Source organism: Oncorhynchus keta, chromosome 34 (genome assembly GCF_023373465.1).
Source record: "Oncorhynchus keta strain PuntledgeMale-10-30-2019 chromosome 34, Oket_V2, whole genome shotgun sequence".
Taxonomy (NCBI): Eukaryota; Metazoa; Chordata; class Actinopteri; order Salmoniformes; family Salmonidae; genus Oncorhynchus; species Oncorhynchus keta.
In genome coordinates, this window is record NC_068454.1 from 75,918,861 (window position 1) to 75,942,163 (window position 23,303).

General features: G+C 43.7%; 1 long non-coding RNA gene and 1 pseudogene across 1 annotated transcript; one reads left to right on the forward strand and one right to left on the reverse strand.

Annotated features, from left to right (window-relative positions):
* Positions 1–3,095: 3,095 nt before the first annotated feature.
* The window catches only part of LOC118371241 (chloride channel protein 1-like), a 29,574-nt pseudogene continuing 9,366 nt past the window's right edge, over positions 3,096–23,303 (reverse strand).
* LOC127914878 (uncharacterized) lies at positions 18,686–22,597 on the forward strand. The gene is made up of 3 exons (XR_008089385.1): positions 18,686–18,930; positions 21,477–21,544; positions 22,565–22,597. It is a non-coding gene; the product is annotated as an uncharacterized LOC127914878 (long non-coding RNA).

Sequence of the window (23,303 nt, forward strand, 5' to 3'; positions counted from 1 at the left end):
TTATTATTATTATTATACACTTAAGAGACTGGAGTGAACAGTATCTCTGGTATTATGCTGGAGCTGATTATTATTATTATTATACACTTAAGAGACTGGAGTGAACAGCATCTCTGGTATTATGCTGGAGCTGATTATTATTATTATTATACACTTAAGAGACTGGAGTGAACAGCATCTCTGGTATTATGCTGGAGCTGATTATTATTATACACTTAAGAGACTGGAGTGAACAGCATCTCTGGTATTATGCTGGAGCTGATTATTATTATACACTTAAGAGACTGGAGTGAACAGCATCTCTGGTATTATGCTGGAGCTGATTATTATTATACACTTAAGAGACTGGAGTGAACAGCATCTCTGGTATTATGCTGGAGCTGATTATTATTATTATTATACACTTAAGAGACTGGAGTGAACAGTATCTCTGGTATTATGCTGGTGCTGATTATTATTATTATTATTCACTTAAGAGACTGGAGTGAACAGCATCTCTGGTATTATGCTGGAGCTGATTATTATTATTATTATACACTTAAGAGACTGGAGTGAACAATATCTCTGGTATTATGCTGGTGCTGATTATTATTATTATTATTCACTTAAGAGACTGGAGTGAACAGCATCTCTGGTATTATGCTGGAGCTGATTATTATTATACACTTAAGAGACTGGAGTGAACAGCATCTCTGATATTATGCTGGAGCTGATTATTATTATACACTTAAGAGACTGGAGTGAACAGCATCTCTGGTATTATGCTGGAGCTGATTATTATTATACACTTAGGAGACTGGAGTGAACAGCATCTCTGGTATTATGCTGGAGCTGATTATTATTATTATTATACACTTAAGAGACTGGAGTGAACAGCATCTCTGGTATTATGCTGGAGCTGATTATTATTATACACTTAAGAGACTGGAGTGAACAGCATCTCTGGTATTATTCTGGAGCTGATTATTATTATTCTTATACACTTAAGAGACTGGAGTGAACAGCATCTCTGGTATTATGCTGGAGCTGATTATTATTATACACTTAAGAGACTGGAGTGAACAGCATCTCTGGTATTATGCTGGAGCTGATTATTATTATTATTATACACTTAAGAGACTGGAGTGAACAATATCTCTGGTATTATGCTGGTGCTGATTATTATTATTATTATTCACTTAAGAGACTGGAGTGAACAGCATCTCTGGTATTATGCTGGAGCTGATTATTATTATACACTTAAGAGACTGGAGTGAACAGCATCTCTGATATTATGCTGGAGCTGATTATTATTATACACTTAAGAGACTGGAGTGAACAGCATCTCTGGTATTATGCTGGAGCTGATTATTATTATACACTTAGGAGACTGGAGTGAACAGCATCTCTGGTATTATGCTGGAGCTGATTATTATTATTATTATACACTTAAGAGACTGGAGTGAACAGCATCTCTGGTATTATGCTGGAGCTGATTATTATTATACACTTAAGAGACTGGAGTGAACAGCATCTCTGGTATTATTCTGGAGCTGATTATTATTATTCTTATACACTTAAGAGACTGGAGTGAACAGCATCTCTGGTATTATGCTGGAGCTGATTATTATTATACACTTAAGAGACTGGAGTGAACAGCATCTCTGGTATTATGCTGGAGCTGATTATTATTATTATTATACACTTAAGAGACTGGAGTGAACAGTATCTCTGGTATTATGCTGGAGCTGATTATTATTATTATTATACACTTAAGAGACTGGAGTGAACAGTATCTCTGGTATTATGCTGGAGCTGATTATTATTATACACTTAAGAGACTGGAGTGAACAGTATCTCTGGTATTATGCTGGAGCTGATTATTATTATTATTATACACTTAAGAGACTGGAGTGAACAGCATCTCTGGTATTATGCTGGAGCTGATTATTATTATACACTTAAGAGACTGGAGTGAACAGCATCTCTGGTATTATGCTGGTGCTGATTATTATTATTATTATACACTTAAGAGACTGGAGTGAACAGCATCTCTGGTATTATGCTGGAGCTGATTATTATTATACACTTAAGAGACTGGAGTGAACAGTATCTCTGGTATTATTCTGGAGCTGATTATTATTATTATTATACACTTAAGAGACTGGAGTGAACAGTATCTCTGGTATTATGCTGGAGCTGATTATTATTATTATTATACACTTAAGAGACTGGAGTGAACAGTATCTCTGGTATTATGCTGGAGCTGATTATTATTATTATTATACACTTAGGAGACTGGAGTGAACAGTGTCTCTGGTATTATGCTGGAGCTGATTATTGCCCTGATCCATTGCTGCTTATTTTAGAGAAAGTCCAATGAAATGTTACTGAAAACAATATTTATTGTATTCCATAAGAATAGTAGATAGGCAACGGTATGAACAATTTCAATATTTACTTTACAGTGGTTACAGTAATAATTTAAAGCCTGTATATTCATTAATCAGTAAACATTCAATCGATTTGATCAAATATACATCAGTCCATTGACAGACATGGAGTCATGATTAATGACGTGATTTCATTATCAAACATTTCATTGCTGTCATATACAGTGTCATAAAGATACATGGAGTTCAGTGATACAGACATACACTACCATGTAGCTACAAACACATTCATACATTCAACAATACCGGGACAAGGAGACCAACCATGATAGGCACAGATGAAGAACATAGAACATCTGTCCATTTTTGTAGTTTGAAAGACACGGAGAGACCTGAGAAACTGAAATAGTGAAAAGGAATAGGCTGTCTGTCTTGAGTAGAAAAAAATAATTAAAGATGATTGAGATCCACAGAAAAATAAGGAAGGAGGCTACCATGGTACAAAAAGTATTATTAGCTACTAGAAATTCCAAAACTACAAGTCCCAGAAGCACTGTGTACACCTGTTCTTCCTGCTCCCTGAAAGCTGTACATCTGCAGAGCATCAAATGAGCCTGCACAGAACTCCATTACCCAGGATGCACCTTGACACCCTCTCACTGAATGAGGCCAGAGAGGTCTTCATTTAAGAAACAGAATCCAAAGAATTCCCTCAGTCGCCATCTAAATCAGCTTTTCAGAATCGTTGTTCTCCCTATCTCCATCCGTATCCGGCACGGTAGGAAGGGATGACACAATGAAGACACGAGTGGAGAAGGAGGGTGGTGAGGTGGGTGGTGAGGTGGGGGAGACGGGGGAGGAAGGATCCTGAGGGGGACAGTCTGTCCCTTTGCTGTTGGGGGTGGAGGTATCACACTCTGCACCTGCACTGGAGCCACCTGCTCCTCCTGTGTTCCCCCTGGGTTCCTCCTGAGCCTCATCCATGTCTCCCTTTCCCTCTGTCCTAACCACCTCATCCTTCCACCTTTCCATCTCTTCCTCCCTCTTTTCTCCATCTCTACCCTTTTCTTCCTTAACCTCCCACCTAAACCCCTCGGCCCCTTTCTTCCTACTACCCCCTCCCTCCCTCTTCCCCCCCTCACCCCACAGCTCCCTCTCCCTGGTGAGGGAGGAGGGGGTGGTGGGAGGAGCCTCGTGCTTCTTGGCTTTACAGTTGGCATCTCTGAAACTGGCCAGAGGGGGGCGCAATCTCACCCCACAACGGGTGGAGTCCTCGATGGCCTTCTGCAACTGTGAGAGGTAAGAGAGAGGGAGAGATAGAGAAGGAGAGATAAAAGGGGAGAGATAAATAGAGAGGAGAGAAGAGAAAATGGAGGGAGAGAGAAGGGAGAAGGGGAGAGAGAGAAATAATGAAAGAGGGGAGGGAAATAGAGATTGAGATGGAGGGTGGGTGAGAGAGGAAGGGAAGGAGAATGAATAGAAGTGGTTAACATAGCATGTCATAACACAAGCAAAGCATGTTAATACAGGTTTACTGTGATAAGTCAGAGACGAACACCGTTGATGGTGTAATAGTGTGACTCACTATTCGAGTACAACAGAACAGCAAAGCAACAGCCAACTGAACAGGCTCCATGTATTTGTATGTGTATTTATTATGGATCCTCATTTGTTCCTGCCAAGGCAGCAACTACTCTTCCTGAGGTCCAAACAAGATTAAGGCGATTACATCACCTAAAAATGTAACAGTACATCATAAAACACATTACTAGACCACTACTCTACCACTACATATCTACAATACAAAATGCATAATTTTACAATGTACATGTGTGTAAACTGTGTGTGTTAGCGTGTGTGTGCGTTTGCGTATGTGTCTCTTCATAGTCCACGTTGTTCCTTATGTAGTATTGTTCTGGACTTGGGGACTGTGAAGAGACCCCTGGTGGACAGGCGTGTGGGGTATGAATGAGTGTCTGAGCTGTGTGCTAATTGTTTTAACAGACAGCTCAGTGCTTTCAACACGTCAATATGTCTCACTAAGACATGTAGTGATGCAGTCAATCTCTCCTCTACTTTGAGCCAGTAGAGATTGACATGCATGTTAATGATGTTAGCTCTCCATGTACATGTGTTCTTCTATGTGGCACTTGACCATATGACTGGGCAGTAGTCCAGGTGTGACACAACTAGGGCCTGTAGGACTTGTTTTGTTGATAGCGATGTCAAGAAAGCAGATCTTAGCTACCGTTGCATCAATATGTCTTGACCATGACAGTTTACAATCCAGGGTTACTCCAAGCAGTTTAGTCAAGCCCACTACTGTTGTGTCGTCTGCAAACTTGATGATTGAGTTGGAGGCGTGCATGGCCACGCAGTTGTGGGTGAACAGGGAGTACAGGAGAAGGCTGAGCACACACCCTTGTGGGGCCCCAGTGTTGAGGGTCAGTGAAGTGGAGATGTTGTTTCCTACCTTCACCACCTGGGGGAGGCCCGTCAGAATGTCCAGGACCCAGTTGTACAGGGCAGGGTTGAGACCTAGGGCCTCCAGCTTGATGATGAGCTTGGAGGGTACTATGGTGTTGAATGCTGAGCTGTAGTCAATGAACAGCATTCTTACATAGGTATTCAATTTGTCCAGATGGGATAGGGCAGTGTGCAGTGCGATGGCGATTGCATCTGTGGACCTGCTGGGGAGGTATGCCAACTGAAGTGGGTCTAGGGTGGCCAGTAAGGTAGCGGTGATATGATCCTTGACTAGTCTCTCAAAGCACTTCACGATGACAGAAGTGAGTGCTACGGGGCAGGAGTCATTTAGTTCAGTTATCTTTGCCTTCTTGGGTACAGGACCGATGGTAGCCATCTTTAAGCATATGGGGACAGCAGACCGGGATAGGGAGAGATTGAAAATGTTCGTAAACACACCAGCCAGCTGGTCTGTGCATGCTCTGTGGATGCGGCTAGGGATGCCATCTGGGCCTGCTGACTTGAGAGGGTTAACACGTTTAAATGTTTTACTCACATCTGCCACTGAGAAGGAGAGGGGGGGTACAGTCTTTGTCAGCGAGTCGCGACGGTTTCACTGTATTATCCTCAAAGCTGGCAAAGAAGGTGTTTTGTTTGTCTGGAAGCGTGACATCAGTATCCATGACGTTGCTGTTTTTGTTTTGTAGTCCGTGATTTTCTGTAGACCCTGCCACATATGTCTCGTGTCTGAGCCGTTTAATTGCGACTCCACCTTGTCCCTGTACCTGCATTTCGCTTGTTTGATTGCCCTGTGGAGGGAATAACTACACTGTTTATATTCAGCCATATCACCAGACCTCTTTCCATGGTTAAATGCGGTGGTTCGCTCTTTCAGTTTTGTGCAAATGCCGCCATCCGTCCACGGTTTCTGGTTAGGGTAGGTTTTAATAGTCACTGTGGGTACGACATCTCCAATGCACTTATTTATACACGCACTCACCCAGTCAGCGCCAATGTCATTCTCTGAGGCTGACTGGAACATATTCCAGTCCGCATGATAAAAACAATCTTGGAGTGTTGCTTCTGATTGGTCAGACCAGCATTGAATGGTTCTCGTCATTGGTACATCCTGTTTGAGTTTCTGTCTATAAGCCGGGACGAGCAAGATGGCGTCGTGGTCGGATTTGGAGGGCGGGGGAGGGCTTTGTTTGCATCGCGGAGGTTAGAGGAGCAGTGGTCGAGAGTATTAGCCCTACATGTTGTGCAATCAATATGCTGATAAGATTTGTACCATTGATCTCCAATTTGCTGTGTTAAAATCTCCAGCTACAATAAACGCAGCCTTCGGGTATATAGTTTCCAGTTTACATAGAGTACAGTGAAGTTCCTTGGTGTTCCTAGTATCAATTTCTCTCAGCCAATCATCAGTAATTTGTGTAAGTGCCGTACATGCTGAGTGCCCTTCTCTATAAGCGTGTTGAAAGTCATTTGTTTACTGTGATATAGCATTGTCTCTGGTCAAAAATGTTTTTCAAACGTCTACTAAGGGTTGGTAGCAGGCTGATTGGTTGGCTGTTTGAATCAGTAAAGGGTGGTTTGCTATTCTTGGGTACCGGAATGACTTTTGCTTCTCTCCAGGCCTGATGGCGCATGCTTTCCAGTAGGATTAGTTTAAAGTTTAAATTAGTTTAAATAAGGATTAGTTTAAATTAAAAAGGACAACGTTTGTCTTTCATAATTTGGTCAGTTATGCATGGATGTGTAGGTTCAGAGTTTGCTGTTGGTATGGCATTCCTCAGTTTGCTATGGCAATGTAATTACTGTGACACTGTGAGATCATCATCAGAGAACGACGACAGAGAGGCAGAAGAAATGGACAAGCTGTGTGTCTGATGCTTCTACACTGCAGAAAAGGAAGACTCGGCATAGAGACAGAGAGAGAGAGAGAAAGAGATAGAGAGAGCTTGTGTGATCTCACCTACGACTCCCACCAGTTTCCCAATGCTGGTAACCTAGGCATGGCTGAGACCCAGCAAGGAGAACAAAGTGTGGGTCTGTCAGAGAGAGAGAGAGAGAGGGAGGCATATTTGTCAATATCCTACAGCATGTAGTGTTTATAATGGCTTAAAGTGGCTACATAAGAGCACAAGGTGCTAGCTACAGTTGATACCTTGTGAAAGGGAGGTTCTCTCCACCAGCTGAAATGTGGAAGGATCAATCCATATCTACTCCATACTGATTGGCTTATCCAACTCTTCTTCTTCCCAGGCTTTGATCTGCATTAGCCAATCAGAGAGCAGAGAGGGTGATTGACAATATAAAGAGGGAGTAATAAATTATGATATTTGATTCTACTCGTGGAATCCTTTTAGTGCTAGATGAAGTGCCCAGGTCAGGGTGTAGAGGTCAGGGATCAGGGGTTAGGGGTTAAAGGTTGATCAGGGTGAGTGAGACACATTACCTCCTCTGAGGACATGGTGTCAGTGAGTGGAGGTGGGGTGGATTCCTGGAGAGAGGAAAAGAGAGAAGGGAAGAGATAGAGAGAGAGAGAAAGAGAGAGAGAGAAAGAAAAGAAGGAGTGTGAGGCAGAAGGGGGTGTTGGTTTAGCGATTTTAGTTATTTTCTCCCTCCAGGTTTACAAAGTGTCAGATCAGATGCCCCCTTGTGGTGCTATTTCTCCATCACACAGAATGACAAACTTGCTCATTACATATCATATCATACATTATAGCAAGGTCATGCCATTGACGTGAGCGTGTGTCCCCTACTGGACAGAATGTGATATTGCTCCTCTTCGAGCTACCAGAGGAACGCTTTAGGTTGATGTTGGCCTTAACCACAGATCCAGGATCAGGTTGCCCTAAACACCAATCCAAACCTCAACCATTATGGGAATGAAAAACATATTCTAATATATCTGACTCTGTATCAGTGGTTACAGCCAACCTCTATATTGATATGGAATGATACCTGAGCTTCAGCCTGGCTGGTTGAGGAAGAGGAGAAGAGGCGCTGAAATATTCCCCTCACAGACTGGAGGGAACGCTTCTCTGAAAGACAGGACAGACATTTAGAAGTGAGTACATTGGGTAAACATTCTCACTCCAACACATTCTCACTCAAACACCTTTCTACAGAAGGTGCTGGTTAATTGTTGTAAACAAACCTCATGAGCAATCGATAGAACAGCAGGTCTAATATTGATTGCTTATAAAAATTTGAAGCGCTAACAGCAAACCAACAAGCCAAAGTACCATATGTACACAGAGATTGTACACAGAGATGTTTTTATTGTAGATACAGTATCTGGTTGTAGAGTAGTGGCCTAAGAGAACACACTTAATGTGTTGTGAAAAGTGTTATGAAATGTAATGTAATACTTTAAATTGTATATAACTGCCTTAATGTTGCTAGACCCCAGGAAGAGTAGCTGCTTCTTGGCAGCAGCTAATGGGGATCCATAATAAATATATACATGGATGCACTGGTAAGAAAATAGCAATAGTGGGTACATATTCTGACATTTTGTGTGATTCATGTCACCTGAGCAAGTGTGATTGGTGGAGGGCTCCTGTGGTTTGGGGGATGGGAGTGGCCTATTCTGTTCATCTTGTACAGGAGAGGTCTAGAGAACAAACAAAAGGGCTAACCAGGTTGATAACCAAGTATTACATGATGGTGTGGATAATTATAATGCATTATAAATGTAATTATAAAGGCATTATAAGTATACTGATATGTATTCCTTTAATAAGTATAATAAATATGATGCTATCGTTCAATCATTCCATCTATCCATCCATCCTTCCATCCTGTCACCTCTCCTCCCTCCTCGTCTACTAAAGTGAAGGACTCCCAGCCCTGACCTGGTGACCCCTGACCCCTCTCAAAGATACGCCTCTCGGCTGAAAGCCACCAATCAGAGATGGCCTGCAGCTCTGTCCTCTCTATAGACCCCAATAGGATCATAGACTCTGAGGAAAGACAGGGAACAGGGAGAGAAAGAGAGTATAGAGAGAGAGAGAGCGAGAGAAGGAGAGAGAGAGACAAGAGAGGGATTTCAGTGGATGTGTCATCTACGGTGCATGGTATCAAACTTTCTATAACATGTCTCACCTTTGGAGTCGACCAGAGGGATGGTTTTAAGGGAGGTGGAGTCTAGCAGATAACCCAGCTCCCGATAGGTCGACTGGGAGGACAGGAAGTTCACCTTCCGCACCATCATGTCCTCCACAAAGATGTTGTACTTACTGAGAGAGGAGAGAGGATATATGTGAACAGTGGCTGCTTGAATCTTTATAGCACACAAGGTTGCATGTACACTAGAACTGTTTGAGCCACAACAGTTCTCTGCATAAACACTTATTAGAGCCATAATGGCGACCGTTCCAGTACCTGATGTGTCCGAGGCTGAGCTCGGGGAGGTATGGCAGTTTCTTGACCTGGATGATGGAGTCGTAGAGGGAGGGCTGCAGGCCCAGGGCCACCATGTTGGCCAGGATAACCGCCACCATCACGGGCAGGATGTGGGAGATCTGGCCTGTCAGCTCAAAACAGATCACAGCCGTGGACACCGTGTGGGTTACTGCCCCGGTCAGGGCCGCGGCACCTGGGATAAGGAGGGCGGGAGAGAGAAAGGGGGGGAAGGAGAGAGGGAGAGAGGTAGGGGAAGGAGAGAGGGAGCGGGAGGAGAGAGGAAGGAGAGAAGGAGGGAAAGGAGAGAGGAAGAGAGAGTATAGAGGGAGGGAATGAGAGATCAGGAGTCACGACAAGGCAGAAAGGGAAGGAGAGATGGTGTTAAATGACATCATTGTGTATGACAGGGTAGTGGGCTGTCATTTTTGATACCGTTCAAAAGTTGGGGTCACTTAGTAATAATTTCCTTGTTTTTGAAAGAAAGGCCGTTTTTCTGTCCACTAAAATAACATCAAATTGATGAGAAATACAGTGTAGACATTGTTAAAGTTGTAAATGACTATTGTAGCAGGAAACAGATGATTTTTAATGGAATATCTACATAGGCGTATCGAGGCCCATTATCAGCAACCATCAATCCTGTGTACCAATGACACGTTGTGTTAGCTAATACAAGTTTATCATTTTAAAAGTCTAATTGATCATTATAAAACCCTTTTGCAATTATGTTAGCACAGCTGAAAACTGTTGTGATGATTAATGAAGCAATACAACTGGCCTTCTTTAGACTAGTTGAGTATCTGGAGCATCAGCATTTGTGGGTTTGAGTACAGGCTCAAAATGGCCAGAAACAAAGTACTTTCTTCTGAAAGTCGTCAGTCTATTCTTGTTGAGAGAAATGAAGGCTATTCCATGCAAGAAATTGCCAAGAAACAAAAGATCTCGTACAACGCTGTGTACTACCCCCTTCACAGAACAGCGCAAACTGGCTCTAACCAGAATAGAAAGAGGAGTGGAAGGCCCATGTTTCTGGCCAGTTTAAGCCTGTAATCAAACCTCTAAATGCTTATGCTCCAGAAATAGTCTAAAGAAGGCCAGTTTTATTGCTTCTTTAATCAGAAATACTGTTTTCAGCTAACATAATAATAATTGCAAAAGGGTTTTCTAATGATCCATCACCTTTCCAGAAACAAGTCTCTCACTGTTTCCACTTGCTATAGACTTCTCTCTGCCCCCAGCTGTGCCCTCGATACCATATGTGAATTGATTGCCCCCCATCTATCTTCTGAGCTCGTGCTACTAGGTGACCTAAACTGGGACATGCTTAACACCCCGGCCATCCTACAATCTAAGCTTGATGCCCTCAATCTCACACAAACTATCAATGAACCTACCAGGTACAACCCCAAATGCGTAAACACGGGCACCCTTATAGATGTCATCCTAACTAACTCGCCCTCCAAATACACCTTTGCTGTTTTCAATCAAGATCTCAGCGATCACTGCCTCATTGCCTGCATCCGTAATGGGTCTGTGACCAAACGACCACCCCTCATCACTGTCAAACGCTCCCTAAAACACTTCTGCGAGCAGGCCTTTCTAATCGACCTGGCCGGGGTATCCTGGAATGACATTGACCTCATCCCGTCAGTAGATGATGCCTGGCTATTCTTTAAAAGTGCCTTCCTTACCATCTTAAATAAGCATGCCCCATTCAAAAAATGTAGAACCAGGAATAGATATAGTCCTTGGTTCACTCCAGACCTGTCTGCCCTCGACCAGCACAAGAACATCCTGTGGCGTTTTGCATTCGCATCGAATAGCCCCCGTGATATGCATCTTTTCAGGGAAGTTAGGAACAAATATACACAGGCAGTTAGAAAAGCTAAGGCTAGCTTTTTCAAATAGAAATTTGCATCCTGTAGTACTAACTCAAAAAAGTTCTGGGACACTGTGAAGTCCATGGAGAACAAGAGCACCTCCTCCCAGCTGCCCACTGCACTGAGGCTAGGAAACACTGTAAAGTCCATGGAGAATAAGAGCACCTCCTCCCAGCTACCCACTGCTCTGAGGCTAGGAAACACTGTCACCACTGATAAACCCACTATAATTGAGAATTTCAATAAGCATTCCTATACGGCTGGCCATGTTTTCCACCTGGCTACCCCTAACCCTACCCCTAACCCTACCCCTAACCCTACCCCTACCCCTACCCCTAACCCTACCCCTAACCCTACCCTACCCCTAACCCTAACCCTAACCCTACCCCTACCCTACCCTACCCCTACCCCTAACCCTACCCCTAACCCTACCCCTAACCCTAACCCTACCCCTAACCCTACCCCTACCCCTAACCCTACCCCTAACCCTACCCCTACTCCTACCCCTACCCCTACCCCTAACCCTACCCCTACTCCTAACCCTACCCCTACCCCTAACCCTACCCCTAACCCTACCCCTAACCCTACCCCTACTCCTAACCCTACCCCTACTCCTAACCCTACCCCTACTCCTACTCCTAACCCTACCCCCTACTCCTAACCCTAACCCTAACCCTACCCCTAACCCTACCCCTACCCCTACTCCTACCCCTACCCCTACCCCTAACCCTACCCCTACCCCTAACCCTACCCCTACTCCTACCCCTAACCCTACCCCTAACCCTACCCCTACCCCTAACCCTACCCCTACCCCTAACCCTACCCCTACCCCTTTTCCACCTGGCTACCCCTACCCCTACCCCTACCCCTAACCCTACCCCTACCCCTTTTCCACCTGGCTACCCCTACCCCTACCCCTACCCCTACCCCTTTTCCACCTGGCTACCCCTTTTCCACCTGGCTACCCCTTTTCCACCTGGCTACCCCTTTTCCACCTGGCTACCTCTTTTCCACCTGGCTACCCCTTTTCCACCTGGCTACCCCTTTTCCACCTGGCTACCCCTACCCCTACCCCTACCCCTACCCCTTTTCCACCTGGCTACCCCTTTTCCACCTGGCTACCCCTACCCCGGTCAACCGCACGGCACCCTCCACAGCACCATTTGTCATTCACCCAATTCCAAATAGCTGATGTTCTAAAAGAGCAGCAAAATCTGGACCCAATCTGGACCCTCTCTTTCTAAAATTATCTGTCGAAATTGTTGCAACCCCTGTTACTAGCCTGTTCAGCCTCTCTTTCGTATCGTCTGAGATTCCCAAAGATTCGAAAGCTGCCGTTGTCATCCCTCTCTTCAAAGGGGATGACACTCTAGACCCAAACTGCTACAGACCTATATCTATCCTACCCTGTCTTTCTAAGGTCTTCGAAAGCCAAGTTAACAAACAGATTACCAACCATTTCGAATGCCACCGTACCTTCTCCGCTATGCAATCTGGTTTCAGAGCTGGTCATGGGTGCACCTCAGCCACGCTCAAGGTCCTAAACGACATCATAACCGCCATCGATAAGAGACATTACTGTGCAGCCGTATTCATCGACCTGGCCAAGGCTTTCGACTCTGTCAATCATGAGTGCATCCTTCACTCATGCTGCCAAACATACCCTCGTAAAACTGACCATCCTACCGATCCTCGACTTCGGTGATGTCATCTATAAAATAGCCTCCAACACTCTACTCAACAAACTGGATGCAGTCTAAAACAGTGCCATCCGTTTTGTCACCAAAGACCCATACACTACCCGCCAAACCCACTGGCTACAGGTTATCTACAAGTCTTTGCTAGGTAAAGCCTTGCCTTATCTCAGCTCACTGGTCACCATAGCAGCACCCACTCGTAGCACGCGCTCCAGCAGGTACAGTGCGGCAAAAAAGTATTTAGTCAGCCACCAATTGTGCAAGTTCTCCCACTTAAAAAGATGAGAGAGGCCTGTAATTTTCATCATAGGTGCACTTCAACTATGACAGACAAAATGAGAAAAAAAATCCAGAAAATCACATTGTGATTATGGTGGAAAATAAGTATTTGGTCACGTACAAACAAGCAAGATTTCTGGCTCTCACAGACCTGTAACTTCTTCTTCAAGAGGCTCCTCTGTCCTCCACTCGTTACCTGTATTAATGGCACCTGTTTGAACTTGTTATCAGTATAAAAGACACCTGTCCACAACCTCAAACAGTCACACTCCAAACTCCACTATGGCCAAGACCATAGAGCTGTCAAAGGACACCAGAAACAAAATTGTAGACCTGCACCAGGCTGGGAAGACTGAATCTGCAATAGGTAAGCAGCTTGGTTTGAAGAAATCAACTATGGGAGCAATTATTAGGAAATGGAAGACATACAAGACCACTGATAATCTCCCTCGATCTGGGGCTCCATGCAAGATCTCACCCCGTGGGGTCAAAATTATCCCAAGAACGGTGAAGAAAAATCCCAGAAACACACAGGGAGACCTAGTGAATGACCTGCAGAGAGCTGGGACCAAAGTAACAAAGCCTACCATCAGTAGCACACTACGCCGACAGGGTCTCAAATCCTGCAGTGCCAGACGTGTCCCCCTGCTTAAGCCAGTACATGTCCAGGCCCGTCTGAAGTTTGGTAGAGAGCATTTGGATGATCCAGAAGAAGATTGGGAGAATGTCATATGGTCAGATGAAACCAAAATATAACTTTTTGGTAAAAACTTGTCGTGTTTGGAGGACAAAGAATGCCGAGTTGCATCCAAAGAACACCATACCTACTGTGAAGCATGGGGGTGGAAACATCACGCTTTGGGGCTGTTTTCTGCAAAGGGACCAGGACGACTGATCCGTGTAAAGGAAAGAATGAATGGGGCCATGTATCGTGAGATTTTGAGTGAAAACTTCCTTCCATCAGCAAGGGCATTGAAGATGAAACGTGGCTGGGTCTATCAGCATGACAATGATCCCAAACACACCGCCCGGGCAACGAAGGAGTGGCTTCGTAAGAAGCATTTCAAGGTTCTGGAGTGGCCTAGCCAGTCTCCAGATCTCAACCCCATAGAAAATCTTTGGAGGGAGTTGAAAGTCCGTGTTGCCCAGCAACAGCCCCAAAACATCACTGCTCCAGAGGAGATCTGCATGGAGGAATGGGCCAAAATACCAGCAACAGTGTGTGAAAACCTTGTGAAGACTTACAGAAAACGTTTGACCTCTGTCATTGCCAACAAAAAGTATATAACAAAGTATTGAGATAAACTTCTGTTATTGACCAAATACTTATTTTCCACCATAATTTGCAAATAAATTCATAAAAAATCCTACAATGTGATTTTCTGGATTTTTTTCTAATTTTGTCTGTCATAGTTGAAGTGTACCTATGATGAAAATTACAGGCCTCTCTCATCTTTTTAAGTGGGAGAACTTGCACAATTGGTGGCTGACTAAATACTTTTTTGCCCCACTGTATATCTCACTGGTCACCCCCAAAGCCAATTCCTCCTTTGGTCGTCTTTCCTTCCAGTTCTCTGCTGCCAATGACTGGAATGAACTGCAAACATCTCTGAAGCTGGAGACTCACATCTCCCTCATTAACTTTAAACACCAGCTGTCAGAGCAGCTCACAGATCACTGCACCTGTACATAGACTATCTGTAAACAGCCCATCTGTCTACCTACCTCATCCCCATACTGTATTTATTTATGTATTTATTTATCTTGCTCCTTTGCACCCCAGTATCATCTACTGCACATCTACAGCACCATTCCAGTGTTTAATTGCTATATTGTAATTACTTTGCCACCATGGCCTATTTATTGCCTTAACTTACCTCATTTGCACTCACTGTATATAGACTTTTAGTTTTATTTGGTTCTACTGTATTATTGACTGTATGTTTTGTTTATTCCATGTGTAACTCTGTGTTGTTGTATGTGTCGAATTGCTATGCTTTATCTTGGCCAGGTCGCAGTTGCAAATGAGAACTTGTTCTCAACTAGCTTACCTGGTTAAATAAAGGTGAAATAAAATGTAAAATGATAAACTTGGATTAGCTAACACAACGTACCATTGGAACACAGGAGTGATGGTTGTTGATAATAGGCCTCTGTATGTCTATGTAGATATTCCATAAAAAATCTGCCGTTTCCAGCTACAATAGTCATTTACAACATTAACAATGTCTACACTGTATTTCTGATAAATTTGATGTTATTTTAATGGACAAAAAATGTGCTTTTCTTTAAAAAACAAGGACATTTCTAAGTGATCCCAAACTTTTGAACGGTAGTGTGTATACTCGTAATAAGACTAAGTAATTGGCCTATTAAAATGTTTATGTCTCCATAAAGATAATTAGCAATATGCAAGAGACTATGGTTGAGTTACACTGATAGACAATGAATAATAAACATCTGAGTTGTTTGGACTCAAAACCTGAGTTGTTGACCAATAGTATTACTGTAAAGTTAACCTCCAATCAGATGTCAGACCTACATGATGTAACCTCTCAGAGGTGTGACAATGATAACCCATAGCAAATTCTTGCATACAGCTGATAAGAAGAGCCACTTCTGGGGCTGGGCTGCCCTGCAACAGCAGCAAGGCAAGATGAGACTTCAGAGGAGACTCACCAATGACAGCATAGCCCCCGGGGAGGATGCGATAAACTATCCCATCAAACAGGATACCGTTTGGGAAGAGAGTGGCCATGATCTCCCCTACCAGACGCCCAAATGCTGCCCCTGGGGGAGAGGGATTTATAGGCAATACATGGATTTATAAAAGGTTATTCTATAAGTCATGAACATAAACTCTAATAAGCTCAATAATGCTCTCTGACCTCTCCAGCCATGAACTGGCCGAATCCACTGCACCTGAGTAGATCAACTGACTGAACACGCACACACGCATGCGCACAAACACAAAGACACACACACAACACACAATATTATTAAACAACTGGGATACTCAGCCGTTATAACAAACCACAATGCCATTACTTAAATGTGAAGCATTTTAGGGTAATGACATAAATAGTCAGGAATCTCATCCCAGTTCATTGTCTGGCTGTCAGGCTGTTGAGTTCATGGCAGGACACCTCTACAGCTTTGCCCCTCCTAATGTGTGAGCTCAATGTACCTTGACTGGTGAGTCAATGGCTAAGTGAATGTGTCTAACTGAGTGAATGGCTGGCTGTTAAGCCCTGCTTGCCTGGGTCAATGTCGTGTAGCAGATTGCTTTGTAAGAAGAGGCTACCCAAATGAAACTCCTCTGGAATGGAATGTGGAAAGTGTCAAGGATCTGGGTAATAGTGTCTGCTAAGCATTACAAATGTGAAGACATTTGAGTTAGTGTAACAGTGTGCGTGTACTGTGTGTATGTACTGTGTGTACGTATTGTGTGTATGTACTGTGTGTATGTACTGTGTGTGTGTGTGTACTGTGTGTGTGAACTGTGTGTGTACTGTGTGTATGAACTGTGTGTGTACTGTGTGTATGTACTGTGTGTATGTACTGTGTGTGTGTACTGTGTGTATGTATGCGAGTGTGTGCGTGCGTGATGTCTCACTGCTTTGTCAGAAAGCGTGTGAGAGCCGTCTGTCTCCTCATCACTAGAACCACCTGTCTGTTCAGGTAGACAAAGAAGGCCCCCAGGAACCCACAGGAGATTCTACAACAGACAGACAGGGGACAGAGAGTCAGGAACCCACAGGAGATTCTACAACAGACAGACAGGGGACAGAGAGTCAGGAACCCACAGGAGATTCTACAACAGACAGACAGGGGACAGAGAGTCAGGAACCCACAGGAGATTCTACAACAGACAGACAGGGGACAGAGAGTCAGGAACCCACAGGAGATTCTACAACAGACAGACAGGGGACAGAGAGTCAGGAACCCACAGGAGATTCTACAACAGACAGACAGGGGACAGAGAGTCTGGAACCCACAAGAGATCCTACAACAGACAGACAGGGGACAGAGAGTCAGGAACCCACAGGAGATTCTACAACAGACAGACAGGGGACAGAGAGTCAGGAACTCACAGGAGATTCTACAACAGACAGACAGGGGACAGAGAGTCAGGAACCCACAGGAGATTCTACAACAGACAGACAGGGGACAGCGAGTCAGGAACTCACAGGAGATTCTACAACAGACAGACAGGGGACAGGGAGTCAGGAACCCACAGGAGATTCTACAACAGACAGACAGGGGACAGAGAGTCAGGAACCCACAGGAGATTCTACAACAGACAGACAGGGGACAGAGAGTCAGGAACCCACAGGAGATTCTACAACAGACAGACAGGGGACAGAGAGTCAGGAACCCACAGGAGATTCTACAACAGACAGACAGGGGACAGAGAGTCAGGAACCCACAGGAGATTCTACAACAGACAGACAGGGGACAGAGAGTCTGGAACCCACAAGAGATCCTACAACAGACAGACAGGGGACAGGGAGTCAGGAACCCACAGGAGATTCTACAACAGGGAATCAGGAAGACACACACAATCCCATTGATCCCCACACCATCACTAAGTGGGTGAAGTTCAGTTGAAGACTGTAGGGTCTAAAAGGGGTGTGTAGAATGTTTACTAAGCTCTCACCCAATGATATTATAGCGAAGGCTGGGAGCTCCTGCAGGTCAAAGGGAAAATCCATCTGGAAGTTGGTCCGGAAAAGAGCTGTAATGGTGACTGTGACAGGGACAGCGAGAAAGTGAAGCTGATCCTATTCTAAAACACCTGGCATGAATAAACATATGACATCACCATGAGTGAGAGAAAAGGTGCACAGTGGGATTCAGTTGTTTTGCTTTGTGAATCAGAGACATGACTGTAGGCAAGATGAATGGAGAATATAAAATACAATATTTGAAAAGTAGAGAAATGATTTTAGCTGAGTGTTTCCATTCTATGCTGAGGCTATCAAAGAATTGTAGATTACTGTTACAGGAAGGGAGAGCAGTGTGTGTGTGGGGGGTGGGGGGTGTGGGGGGTTAGAGGGACGGAGAGGGATGTAGAGAGAGATAGAGGGGGTTAGATGGAGAGAGAGAGGGGGATGTAGAGAGATATATAGGGGGTTAGAGGGAGAGAGAGGGATGTAGAGAGAGAGAGGGGGTTAGAAGGAGAGAGAGGGATGTAGAGAGGGATATAGGGATGTAGAGAGAGATATAGGGGGTTAGAGGGAGAGAGAGAGAGATGTAGAGAGAGATATAGGGGATGCAGAGAGAGATATAGGGGATGTAGAGAGAGATATAGGGGGTTAGAGGGAGAGAGAGAGAGATGTAGAGAGAGATATAGGGGGATGCAGAGAGAGATATAGGGGGATGTAGAGAGAGATATAGGGGGTTAGAGGGAGAGAGAGAGAGGGATGTAGAGAGAGATATAGGGGGATGTAGAGAGAGATATAGGGGGTTGGAGGGAGAGAGAGAGGGATGTAGAGAGAGATAGGGGGTTAGAGGGACAGAGAGAGAGGGATGTAGAGAGAGATAGAAGTGGTTAGAGGGAGAGAGAGGGAGAGGGATGTTGAGAGAGATAGAAAGTGGTGGGAATGACATGGAGAGGTATTCGAAAAGGTAGAGCAGGGGTTAAAAAGGAGGATAGGATTGTGAGAGTGGTATAGAAAGAGGTGTAGTGAAGGAGTGATAGTGGTATAGAAAGAGGTGTAGTGAAGGAGTGATAGTGGTATAGAGAGAGGTGTAGTGAAGGAGTGATAGTGGTATTTAAAGAGGTGTAGTGAAGGAGTGATAGTGGTATAGAGAGAGGTGTAGTGAAGGAATGATAGTGGTATAGAAAGAGGTGTAGTGAAGGAGTGATAGTGGTATAGAGAGAGGTGTAGTGAAGGAGTGATAGTGGTATTTAAAGAGGTGTAGTGAAGGAATGATAGTGGTATAGAGAGAGGTGTAGTGAAGGAGTGATAGTGGTTTTTAAAGAGGTGTGGTGAAGGAATGATAGTGATATATAAAGAGGTGTAGTGAAGGAGTGATAGTGGTATAGAAAGAGGTGTGGTGAAGGAGTGATAGTGGTATAGAGAGAGGTGTAGTGAAGGAGTGATAGTGGTATAGAGAGAGGTGTAGTGAAGGAGTGATAGTGGTATAGAAAGAGGTGTAGTAAAGGAGTGATAGTGGTATAGAAAGAGGTGTAGTAAAGGAGTGATAGTGGTATAGAGAGAGGTGTAGTGAAGGAGTGATAGTGGTATGGAAAGATGTGTAGTGAAGGAGTGATAGTGGTATAGAACGAGGTGTAGTGAAGTAGTGATAGTGGTATAGAGAGAGGTGTAGTGAAGGATTGATAGTGGTATAAAAAGAGGTGTAGTGAAGGAGTGATAGTGGTATAGAAAGAGGTTTAGTGAAGGAGTGATAGTGGTATAGAGAGAGGTGTAGTGAAGGAGTGATAGTGGTATGGAAAGATGAGTAGTGAAGGAGTGATAGTGGTATAGAAAGAGGTGTAGTGAAGGAGTGATAGTGGTATAGAAAGAGGTGTAGTGAAGGAATGATAGTGATATAGAGAGAGGTGTAGTGAAGGAATGATAGTGGTATAGAAAGACGTGTAGTGAAGGAGTGATAGTGGTATAGAGAGAGGTGTAGTGACTGAGTGATAGTGGTTTTTAAAGAGGTGTAGTGAAGGAATGATAGTCGTATAGAGAGAGGTGTAGTGAAGGAGTGATAGTGGTATAAAGAGAGGTGTAGTGAAGGAATGATAGTGGTATAGAAAGAGGTGTAGTGAAGGAGTGATATTGGTATAGAGAGAGGTGTAGTGAAGGAGTGATAGTCGTATAGAGAGAGGTGTAGTGAAGGAGTGATAGTGGTATAGAGAGAGGTGTAGTGAAGGAGTGATAGTGGTATAGAGAGAGGTGTAGTGAAGGAGTGATAGTGGTATAAAGAGGTGTAGTGAAGGAATGATAGTGGTATAGAAAGAGGTGTAGTGAAGGAGTGATATTGGTATAGAGAGAGGTGTAGTGAAGGAGTGATAGTCGTATAGAGAGAGGTGTAGTGAAGGAGTGATAGTGGTATAGAGAGAGGTGTAGTGAAGGAGTGATAGTGGTTTTTAAAGAGGTGTGGTGAAGGAATGATAGTGATATATAAAGAGGTGTAGTGAAGGAGTGATAGTGGTTTTTAAAGAGGTGTGGTGAAGGAATGATAGTGGTATAGAGAGGTGTAGTGAAGGAGTGATAGTGGTATTTAAAGAGGTGTAGTGAAGGAATGATAGTGATATATGAAGAGGTGTAGTGAAGGAGTGATAGTGGTTTTTAAAGAGGTGTGGTGAAGGAATGATAGTGATATATAAAGAGGTGTAGTGAAGGAGTGATAGTGGTATAGAAAGAGGTGTGGTGAAGGAGTGATAGTGGTATAGAGAGAGGTGTAGTGAAGGAGTGATAGTGGTATAGAGAGAAGTGTAGTGAAGGAGTGATAGTGGTATAGAAAGAGGTGTAGTAAAGGAGTGCTCGTGGTATAGAGAGAGGTGTAGTGAAGGAGTGATAGTGCTATTTAAAGAGGTGTAGTGAAGGAGTGATAGTGGTATAGAAAGATGTGTAGTGAAGGAGTGATAGTGGTATAGAGAGAGGTGTAGTGAAGGAGTGATAGTGCTATTTAAAGAGGTGTAGTGAAGGAGTGATAGTGGTATAGAAAGAGGTGTAGTGAAGGAGGGATAGTGGTATAGAGAGAGGTGTAGTGAAGGAGTGATAGTGGTATAGAGAGAGGTGTAGTGAAGGAGTGATAGTGGTATAGAGAGAGGTGTAGTGAAGGAGTGATAGTGGTATAGAAAGAGGTGTAGTGAAGGAGTGTTAGTGGTATAGAAAGACGTGTAGTGAAGGAGTGATAGCGGTATAGAAAGAGGTGTAGTGAAGGAGTGTTAGTGGTATAGAGAGAGGTGTAGTGAAGGAGTGATAGTGGTATAGAAAGAGGTGTAGTGAAGGAGTGTTAGTGGTATAGAAAGAGGTGTAGTGAAGGAGTGATAGTGGTATAGAAAGACGTGTAGTGAAGGAGTGATAGCGGTATAGAAAGAGGTGTAGTGAAGGAGTGTTAGTGGTATAGAGAGAGGTGTAGTGAAGGAGTGATAGTCGTATAGAGAGAGGTGTAGTGAACGAGTGATAGTGGTATTTAAAGAGGTGTAGTGAAGGAATGATAGTGGTATAGAGAGAGGTGTAGTGAAGGAGTGATAGTGGTATAGAGAGAGGTGTAGTGAAGGAGTGATAGTTGTTTTTAAAGAGGTGTGGTGAAGGAATGATAGTGATATATAAAGAGGTGTAGTGAAGGAGTGATAGTGGTATAGAAAGAGGTGTGGTGAAGGAGTGATAGTGGTATAGAGAGAGGTGTAGTGAAGGAGTGATAGTGGTATAGAAAGAGGTGTAGTAAAGGAGTGATAGTGGTATAGAGAGAGGTGTAGTGAAGGAGTGATAGTGGTATAGAGAGAGGTGTAGTGAAGGAGTGATAGTGGTATAGAGAGAGGTGTAGTGAAGGAGTGATAGTGGTATAGAAAGAGGTGTAGTGAAGGAGTGATAGTGGTATAGAGAGAGGTGTAGTAAAGGAGCGATAGTGATATAGAGAGAGGTGTAGTGAACGAGTGATAGTGGTATAGAGAGAGGTGTAGTGAAGGAGTGATAGTGGTATAGAGAGAGGTGTAGTGACTGAGTGATAGTGGTGTTTAAAGAGGTGTAGTGAAGGAATGATAGTCGTATAGAGAGAGGTGTAGTGAAGGATTGATAGTGGTATAGAGAGAGGTGTAGTGAAGGAATGATAGTGATATAGAAAGAGGTGTGGTGAAGGAGTGATAGTGGTATAGAGAGAGGTGTAGTGAAGGAGTGATAGTGGTATAGAAAGAGGTGTAGTGAAGGAATGATAGTGGTATAGAGAGAGGTGTAGTGAAGGAGTGATAGTGGTATAGAGAGAGGTGTAGTGAAGGAGTGATAGTGGTATAGAAAGAGGTGTAGTGAAGGAGTGATAGTGGTATAGAGAGAGGTGTAGTGAAGGAGTGATAGTGGTATAGAGAGAGGTGTAGTGAAGGAATGATAGTGGTATAGAGAGAGGTGTAGTGAAGGAGTGATAGTGGTATTTAAAGAGGTGTGGTGAAGGAATGATAGTGATATATAAAGAGGTGTAGTGAAGGAGTGATAGTGGTATTTAAAGAGGTGTGGTGAAGGAATGATAGTGATATTTAAAGAGGTGTAGTGAAGGAGTGATAGTGGTATAGAAAGAGGTGTGGTGAAGGAATGATAGTGGTATAGAGAGAGGTGTAGTGAAGGAGTGATAGTTGTTTTTAAAGAGGTGTGGTGAAGGAGTGATAGTGATATATAAAGAGGTGTAGTGAAGGAATGATAGTGGTATAGAAAGAGGTGTGGTGAAGGAGTGATAGTGGTATAGAGAGAGGTGTAGTGAAGGAGTGATAGTGGTATAGAGAGAGGTGTAGTGAAGGAGTGATAGTGGTATAGAAAGAGGTGTAGTAAAGGAGTGATAGTGGTATAGAAAGAGGTGTAGTAAAGGAGTGATAGTGGTATAGAGAGAGGTGTAGTGAAGGAGTGATAGTGGTATTTAAAGAGGTGTAGTGAAGGAGTGATAGTGGTATAGAAAGAGGTGTAGTGAAGGAGTGATAGTGGTATTTAAAGAGGTGTAGTGAAGGAGTGATAGTGGTATAGAAAGAGGTGTAGTGAAGGAGTGATAGTGGTATAGAGAGAGGTGTAGTGAAGGAGTGATAGTGGTATAGAGAGAGGTGTAGTGAAGGAGTGATAGTGGTATAGAAAGAGGTGTAGTGAAGGAGTGATAGTGGTATAGAAAGAGGTGTAGTGAAGGAGTGATAGTGGTATAGAGAGGTGTAGTGAAGGAGTGATAGTGGTATAGAGAGAGGTGTAGTGAAGGAATGATAGTGGTATAGAGAGAGGTGTAGTGAAGGAGTGATAGTGGTATAGAGAGAGGTGTAGTGAAGGAGTGATAGTGGTATAGAAAGAGGTGTAGTGAAGGAGTGATAGTGGTATAGAGAGAGGTGTAGTGAAGGAGTGATAGTGGTATAGAGAGAGGTGTAGTGAAGGAATGATAGTGGTATAGAGAGAGGTTTAGTGAAGGAGTGATAGTGGTATTTAAAGAGGTGTGGTGAAGGAATGATAGTGATATATAAAGAGGTGTAGTGAAGGAGTGATAGTGGTATT